The sequence below is a fragment of the Lonchura striata genome, chromosome 4 (genome assembly GCF_046129695.1).
Source record: "Lonchura striata isolate bLonStr1 chromosome 4, bLonStr1.mat, whole genome shotgun sequence".
NCBI classification, from domain to species: Eukaryota; Metazoa; Chordata; class Aves; order Passeriformes; family Estrildidae; genus Lonchura; species Lonchura striata.
The window spans coordinates 32,273,575-32,283,032 of NC_134606.1; positions in this window are offsets into that span (position 1 = coordinate 32,273,575).

Sequence of the window (9,458 nt, forward strand, 5' to 3'; positions counted from 1 at the left end):
TGATGACCTGTGACTCCACATTTTAATTTTGGCAAATACATTTTGTGCCTAAGCAAGAAAGCAAGGCAGGCAGAGTTGATCACTTCTAAATGAACAATTAAATTAACTCTTCTACCTTCCAGAAGAATTTAATCAGGGGCTGCTATTACAATGCCCACCTGTGGTAAAAAAGAAATTTAAAACAGGATTCTGCACAACAAGGCACCCTGCAGCCAGGTTGATCAGCACAGAGGGTGAGAGAACCAGAGCTGGGCATGGCTTTGTAAGCAGCCTTTGCTCTGCCCTGGTGGCAGGGCTGTGGGTGACAAGTAGACATTGGTCTCAGCTGAACAGCTCTGATGTGAGCTTGAAAAGGGTAGGAATACCACATCTCTAACTCAAACTGCAGCTATAAAGAACTGAATTTTTGGGAACCATACAATCCACCCCTGCAGGCAGAGGTGAGAGCTTTCACTGGTGCCCACTGGCATGGGGGAAGCTGGCACAAGGTGCCTGAAGGACAAGTTTGTGGATGTTGGCTTTGGTGAGAATCCCATAGTGGCACAAACATAGGGTGGCTTTTCCAGATCACAAGATGGGAAAACTCTACAGTCATTTGTTTTTTGGATGGCAGCTTCTCTTTTCTAACTGGGCAAAAGGAAAGTGACTGGTGCTGCTAGTTTCAGATAAAAGCTCTTTGAGATTTTGCCCTGCTCTTCAGAGAGACAGGCAGACACCCATACTGATACACAGCTCAAGGGTACAATATATCAAGATACAAGGAGGCTCTACCTGTGCCATAGCATTCTTGCTCTTCCTGATGGGAAGCAGAGGCTGAATGATGGACTTGCTCTCTGTACCCAGTCTGTGACATCTTCCCACTTTCTGTGCACTGATCCACTGACTGTGACCAAGTTCAGAAAATGTGACCCAGGCTCACAGTCTCCCTCTAGGCCCCCCTAAACCAAGGGCTTGTCTTTCCCACAGAGCTTTGCAGGAAGAGGATTTCTACAATCAAGCATAGGAAAATGCCTGTGGGAATCAGAACTAACCCCTATCAATGTCTTTGCAGGTAGGGAAAGGCTGGAGGCAGCAAAGAATATTGGATAACCTGCCCACCGTGGGTTTTGATTCTCTGCTCTCCTTGCTGCTTCTCCAGCCACTACCAACCCATCAACATGCTTTTAACTCATCTATGCTTTTTCTTGATCAGGATACCAATTTTTGGTGTTTCCTCACTTGATACAGATGTCTCTGGGAAAGGACAAAATATCCCTGAAAAATAAATTACAGCTGCCTACAAAAAACAACTATTACTTTTAAAAACAGACCGATACCAGTCACACTGTGCTGTGACACATATTCTTTTGCTCTTTTAACTGGTGAAGGGTGGTGGAATAGCCCAGCAAATGCTCACATGCACAGGGAAGGAGGTAACAGATCCCGTCTCCAACAGGACCTGCTGCAGCTCTTCCAGCACTGCTTTTGTGCCCGCCAGGTGAGTGCCAAGAACTGGCACACATCCAGGTTACAATGTCAGCCAGCCATCAGCTAGCTTCTTCTCTCCTCCATCATTTTCATTTCACTCAGAGCAAAGGGACAAATATGAAGGCTGATGGGCTAGATGCTCACCTTCAGGTCCCCTGTGGCAACAAGGAATTGGTGAAAGGGGTGGTGGGTGGATGTAAGAGATTTTATTCCTGGTTTAATAGCTCTTCATTATAGCTAAGCCTTTTGCATAAACAGCAATTTGGCTCCCATCTCCTGAACATTTCTCCCTTGTATTAGCCTTCTATAATGGCTGTAATTACAGTTGCAAGCTCTGCTTTTATTTTATGGGAGCTGAGGTAAACCTGCCCAGTGTCCCAAGTGTTGATCCTCAAGTACAGCCATGTCTGTGAGGCAGTGTCTCCATGCAGTGGGGATCTAATAAAGGGTGAGTCACAGCAAAGATCTGCCAGTTTCCTCACTAGCTCTGTCTGCTCTCAGGACTGATCTCTCTTGCAGGTAATTTTAAGCAGCTACCAAGCTACTTTCCTGCCTCTTCTCTTTGTCTTGGCTTGCCAAGATTAGACAGTTTAACCAATGACCCCAGTTGTCATCAATCTCAATATTGAGTGCAATATTTCCAAGAAAATAAGGCACTTTTCTGTGAAGATAGGCATTTATGAACTATTTGTGAAACCATTTTAGCTAAAGAAGACAGACAGCTCTATTTTGTGCCTAATATTGTCTGACAGGTGTGGACACACCCTGTGATGTCTTTCTTGTCATCTTGACTAGAAGGTCAAGAGTCTACGTTTGACAGAGAATTGCCTTTGGCACTCCAACAAAAAATGAAAACACAGCAGCATCCAGAAAAAAAACAACAAACCCCTTTGTAAACCAGATGTGCCAGATTTAACATTTCCCAGAGCTTAATTCCTTTTAAGTTTCATAACTCCTCTTTGAAGATTATCCATGGACTCAACACCAGGCTAAATCAGAAAGTTTAGCTTTTGTTCTTCTATTAGCCATTATCAGCTTACTGTTTTAAACATCCCAGGGATGGTGGGCAGTGTCTTTCTTCTCTCCTCTCCCCTCCCTCCATTTTCATGCTTTGCCTAGGAACCTCTGTGCAATACCACCATGCATTTCCCTGCCATTCCCAGAATGCAGCTGAGATCCACTATGGAAAAAGAGAGCAGGGGCTGACCTCAATCACCACAGCAGTGCTATGGTTCTGGGGAGAGATCTCAGTCCCACCAGGATAAGAAGGTTGAGTTCAGAAAGTTCACCAAAAGCTCAAGAGCTCAATAGTGGGACCATAAGAGATATCAGGTAAGCTCTCCTTGGTTATTTCTTTGGCAACGCACATTTCAGCAACTAAATCTCAGACCACTCCATTGTTATTTACCAATGGGCATTTGTCAGACTCAGGATAAAATACAGTTTCCTGCTAAGGTAATGAAGATTTTGCCTATAAATTGATTTTGTGTGGGTTTTGAAATGAGGTTCCCTGTTTGTATAAAAATGGACACATCACTGCTTCATATTTGTGCAGAAGAGAGTTGTATGTTAGTAGCCAGGAATCAGATCATTTATTTCCAAGGAAGCAGTGGGAATTAGTAGTTTTTATCATGGGTTTTAAGGGAGGAGCTTTGCCAGGATATGCATTAAATTTACAAAAAACTCCTTAGGCTTTTCCTTCTCTTTGCCATAGGAAATGCTGCAAGTTACAGACCCAACAGCCACCTTTTCTATTAGCTACTTCCACATACTGAAAGGGCACATTCAGACATGCTGCAGCAACCAGCTGTGGTCAACCCATACTTGACTTTTTGACCCTTTTTGAGGCCAACCTACTGCTGCTTTCAAAGGCTGGATGGTTTCCAGGAGGATCACACCAACCCAGGCATTGGAAGGGGGGAAGGAGACAAGAAATCTTAGGGTTTCCTTGCTGCCTTTTTAGCTCATACTAACTCATTGTACAAAACACTTGAGGCAGTGTACCTGGAAAGACCCACTGCTCCAGCAGTGCTGGTTTAGGTAGTCCTAGCAGTTTGGCTTCCATTCATTAACTTCCTCTTCTCCATTGCCAAAGGATAAGAAGGGGAGGAGGGAGGTGGCATCCAGGCCAGGGTAAAGAGGGTATGGCTGGATCAGCCCTCTTCTTGAGGCTTCTTCAGGCTCCGCAAGAGTACTTCACACTCAGGGGTCATCACTACTCCTGGTCTACAGTTTTTCAGGATTCCTTGCCTAGTCCTCTTTCCATGGCCTGTTGGGTTTTTCTCTCATGCTGTTTAACCATTACAGACCCCAGCATTCAGTTTTTCCCTGCAATAATCTTTCAATCAAACCAATCTTCCTTCCATCCTTTGTGAATGGGATAGAGGAACCTCCAAGAGATCCTGATCGTGGTTTTCAGGAGACAGTCATTGGTTTTACAGCCTAACAAGGCAGGTTACTTCCAGTAAAGTCATGCAGCAGAGTTCAAACAGCCTGCATCTGTAGATCACCTCACATGGATGAAGTAATAAAACATCAAATTAATTTACCTAGAAATAGGACAGCAATCACAAGCCAAAGTTCACTACAATGATTTGCATTACAGTAACAAACAAAAAGCTTAATCATAGCTGTACATCTCTATTTCCCTTCAGAAAACACTATGCCCTCTCCTCATCATGGATAGCTCATAACTGATCATGCACATAGCTAATCCTGGTTTTCCTCTAGCAATGAAATTCCAGGTAAATCCCATGTGCTCTGCTTAGCAGTGCATGCTTCATCTCATGGAGTAACCATGGCACAAAGTGCCAGTTCTCCCCAGTGCAAATGGGCACAGCAGCTTTTCAATCAGTGAAGCAATATCAGGTTGCTCCTGCAAAAAGCATGACCTCCTTAGGGAAAAATAACCAGGAATTAGAAAAACATTTCTGTTAAAATTAGCTGGTGTACACAGTAATACATTGCTGAGGGGATAAAACATTCCTATCTCACTACCTAAAAACTCCTTCAGTGAATTCATTAATCATTCTTATCAGCATCCCTTTGTTCCTGGGCTATAAGAGTAGTTTCTCAAGTCCAAATCCACTCTAAGTGATGAGTATCTTTGGGGTCATAAATTAATTCAAGCAATTGTTATGTTAGCCACATGAAAGTCTTCCATGGAAGAGTAGTGACCCTAAGAGAGAGTGAGATTTTACTAAAGAGAAGTTTTGTCTGACCTCTCTGCAACCTCCTAGCCAGGTAAATATCTTATAAACATCTTATAAGGTGATTTTTGTAGTAGGTAGAGAATTAGCATTTTTCCTGTTAGAAAGAGGCTGGTGTTTGAAAACTGGACTAAAATAACTTTATTTTGCTTTATAATTTCCTAATGTAGGTGCACAGAGAAACCATTGGAAAACCAAATAGAGAGCATTTATATATCTTAGAGTACATTTCTATTTTCCTTCCCTCTGTAATTATCATATATGTTTTGATACTTATCATTACAAGTGTTTACATAGTCACTAGTAGACTATTTTGAGAAAGCAATCCATTACTGAATGTATATGTGCAAGTACCAAGCTTCCAGGAGATGCTGAGGTGTGATTCTTTGATGTCAGTTACAAAACAGAGGGTGTATATATCTATATATCTGTATGTGTACCTATGTGCTTATGCCAGGCTTACAGCTGGTGATTCTGGAGGGACAAGGTACTGGCTGCTGTAAAGCAGGTCCATGGTTTTGTTTACTTTATGGCTAGAGCAGGCACTTGGAATGCCCCTGGCTGAGGGTGCAAGACAGCCACCCCCACCTCTGCTGCTCATGAATGCATGGGCCAAGAAGATTTCTATTATGGCATTGTAAAAAAAATCAGGCTAAGTTCATCCCAATGAACTTGAATGTCTTCTGTGTGGGACAGGGAACTGAAATATAAGGGGTTTCATCCTCATTTAGGTATTCATTGTTGTTTTACTGGAATTTATTTATTTCACTGGCATACAAAGGTATGAGTACATATACATGTACACATATATAAAAGCTACATAATGAGAACCAACTGGATTCAACATATTTCAGCTAATTACTTATTAAAATAGTTTGGGAAACAAGTAGTTTTAATACTGGTTAGCAAAAAAAAAAAAAAAAAAAAAGTAAAAAAATAATTACAAGTTCAAGATTTACCCTTACCTACTCTAAAGTATTAGTAACTGCTAAAGAGTAACTGCTAAAGAGTACAGAAAAGTTAAACTTTCTCTATGCAAAATAATTTATGTGGGGAAAGTATGCACATGTTCTAAAGTAAATATACTGTTGGAGGAGGAACAGTTAGACTTCTAGAAAGATTAACTGAAACTTCAGCATTAAGGTCAGCTTTGAACATCCCAATGGAATCAGATACTTCTTAGCAACTTCTAAAACCAGGCAAAAAAGTGTCACCTACAAGTTTTAACTTACTTTCCAGGGGTAAATTTCTGACTCTCAGATCTTCCCATGCCACTGGCAAATTGAGATGATAGCAACCAACAGGCATAGTTAACATAGTTTTGCATTGATACAACACATCCTACAAGAATGGCTGTACAAACTTGATTGCCTTTGCACAGTAATGTATTCCTCAGCAAATTCTGACATAATTTTTTAAAATAACTGGAATAAAATATTTACATTTTGTTCAGGTAAGGGAATTAATATTGTCTTGAATAAATCTTTGTGTACTTTAAACTTTTATTCAAATACATAAATGCCGGGGTTTACTTCTCCAACACTTGCCATCCCTTTGGCAGAAAAACACTGAGACATATACAGTTCTAGTGTCCTAAAATCTTGTTCATTCCTATTATTATTTGCAACATTTATTCCTTACCTACTCCAAATTAAAACTGAGCTTCACAAAGGCTGCTGTCACCATACTTCATCCTGCTGCACTGCTCAGTCATAGCATGCACTATACTCTGTGGGGTAAATGAAGACAAATCTCAGAGCTCTATGGAGATTGGAAACTTCCCTGAGCCCTGCACCAGGCTCAGGGTAATGCCCAGGTACTTCTACAGCAGAAGGGTGCATATGCATGTTCCCATGTGAGACAATGCCAAGCAGTACTCACTCCTAGTCTGAGACTGAGGGAGCTATCTCACAACAAGGCTTTAATTATGGAAATACATGGGCACAACCTCACAGGAGGTTCCAAAATGATCTGCTGTAGAAATGAAGTAAGGGTTTTTGCAGGAGTACTTTGCCCTGAACAAACAGAAAGCTGAAGCATGTGTGGCATCCAAGGTGCTGAGTTCTGGGGCCCTGGAAAGGCAGAGACCTGTTAGTTCCATGACTAAATGCAGAAATCAGAGTTCATTCTAGAGAAAATTTGCAGAACTTTTTGAGAAAAAAATGTGTCAAGAAATACAATAACATAGACTTCAAACAGAAGGCCCCAGTGCCCTCTGAAAGCCAGGATCTATTTGCATGGGCAAGCAAGCAAGCAGGAAGGCCACTGCCTGGGTGTGAAGGGAACCTTAAAACAATTCTATTGAAAAGCAGTGAGCTTGCTCCTGGGCCCTCTCTGGCAGCAAGGGGAAAGGCAGAGTCACATTCTGCATGGATGATATTCTTGCCAGTAGATAAGATTGCTGACATCCAAAAGCAGAGAACAGCTGGGATAAGTTTTGACCAGCTTGCAGTAAGTCTGGATGAATCTGTATCTGTGTTATCTGAAGTCAGCTCTGTGGATTTTTGCAGATATCTGTAGCCCAGCTGCATGCTAGCTCTTAAACTTAGCAGGATTAAACAGGTTCCAGGTGGCATGTAACTCTTCTAGGGTTTACTCCAGCAGAAACCTCAAAGCAGATGAAACAACTATTCCCCCTTATCTACTTCTATCAGACTACAGTACCCAGAACCATCCCTGCAGAGCTTTAAAGAAACTGCTCTCTGTAATTATTTTACACATTATATAAACTTATTTTCTGAACTTCATTTAAGAACAATGATTAATTGGAATATACACTATTTTTTATTGACAACACAACTCACTTCACAGCTGCTCAAGAACCACATTCCTGGTGAGGTACGAAGTGTTATAATCATGAACTATTTTACAACCCAGTGTGGCAAGGCAATAGGACAAAGCTACTTGATGAGCAGGAGCTGCCTCAAGTGTCTGTCATGGCACATCTGTTACACTCAAAGCAGAGAGATGCAAAACACTCTGCATGGGCATCCTGAATCTGAGAGAGCTAAACACAGCCACAAGTCCTGCACAGTTCCCTATCCTCCACTTCAGTTAAACAGGTAGCATGCCTAATCCTTGGAACACAGTAGAGATTGCTCCTCTTAGCTCCAGAAGTCTCTTGCCAAAACCATTGGGAGGATTGGGAAGGTACTTCAGTGTAAGATACCCACGTTGCTCTCCTTTAGTCTAACTTCTTCCCTGAAAAGACATGAAGGAGCAGGAGCTTGTTGTTGGAAAATGAAGCAGCAGAGGAGGTTTAAGGAAGGAGGTGCCTTTGAGGTTTTTTTCTTCTTCCTACTTGAGACACAGTAACCTCAAACCTGAAGGAGGTCCTAGCAGAAGTACTCTTACCCCCAAGGGGCTTCCAATCTTCAAGGTGAAGACAGAGAAAGCATGAAGAAAAACAACTTGTTCATCCAAAAAGGAAGCTGGTTAGAACCATAAACTCCTCTATGAATCAACAATCTGAGAATACTAAATGTAAGACCCTAAAAAGGAAGCTAAAATTAAAATCTTCCTTTTAAACCTTCACTTTTCCTTAACTTCCTATAACTAGAGTTTAGTGGTTGGAAGAAATGAAGAAGAAACAGAGTACTTTCTCCACTCCATTGTTTGCTATAGGCCAGATCTGAGGGGATGAGATGTGTTCTCCTCCCAAGCACTGAGATGGGACAATTTCTCCCCCTCACACCAAGTAGCATAAAATGGGAGGAAATTACAGCTCTATCTTTTTTCCCCCTGAATGCTATTTTTAAACTAGTCTATATGTAGCTTTTCTTTGATACTTAATTAGTTACAATTAAAATAGACTACATTTATGTAGTATAAATTGGAGTGTGACTGGTGCTTATCAAACTACAGTAAATAATAAAAAATTTGCACTTACACTGAAATATGTGAATATATCTCCTTAAGACTTCCAAAAGGATTTGGGTTATGAATCACAAACATTCTCCTCAGCATTAGAATCTTGTGAGTCAGAATGATAGTCATCATTAATCACTGCTCGAGCATTTTTAACAAGGTGGCTCCTGCTTGCTGCATGTTTTCATTCACATCAGTAATTTACATAGCATAAAAGGTGTGCCAAGCACTTCAGAGACAATTAGCACAAAAATATCTGCTTTGTAGTGTTTACAGCTATAATAAGATCGTATGAAAAAAGAAAGGATTCCCTCTGTAAATGAAAGAACAGGAATTGTGACTATGGCAAAGTAGCAAGCTTTTCCATGGTGTGGGATATGCCTGCATTTCTGTTTTTCCTATTCACAATTTTAAGTAGGAATGTATTTACACAATTCCCTTAAGACTTCAACATTATTGTAACCATGGAAGTATTCTATGTCATCCCCTTTCTGAAAGGGATAAAAACCACTGTTAGACTGTTTTGGGGGTGGGGGAAGGCACCCAATTCTCCACCAAACACTTACACTACTTGCATCAACATGTCTTTTAAGAAGCAGTAACAGAGGTGCCAGCATTGATGCAATCTGAGTGACTACTTAAGAGAAAAAAATATCTGGAAAAGAAATACATTTTCCACTCTAAAAAAAAAAAAAAAAAAAAGAAAGAAACAGAGAAAGATAAGATACCTATTCCATGACTGGCACTTAGTTCAGTACATTTAAGCAAAGAATAAGGAATGTATAATTTATTCTTCCCAGTACAGTTTGTCAGTCATCTTCTTATCCCTATCTATACATTGGAAAAACCCTCATAATACAACTACCTCTGCACTCCGTGGAAAAAGAGTATATCCTCACACATATTTTTTCAGGA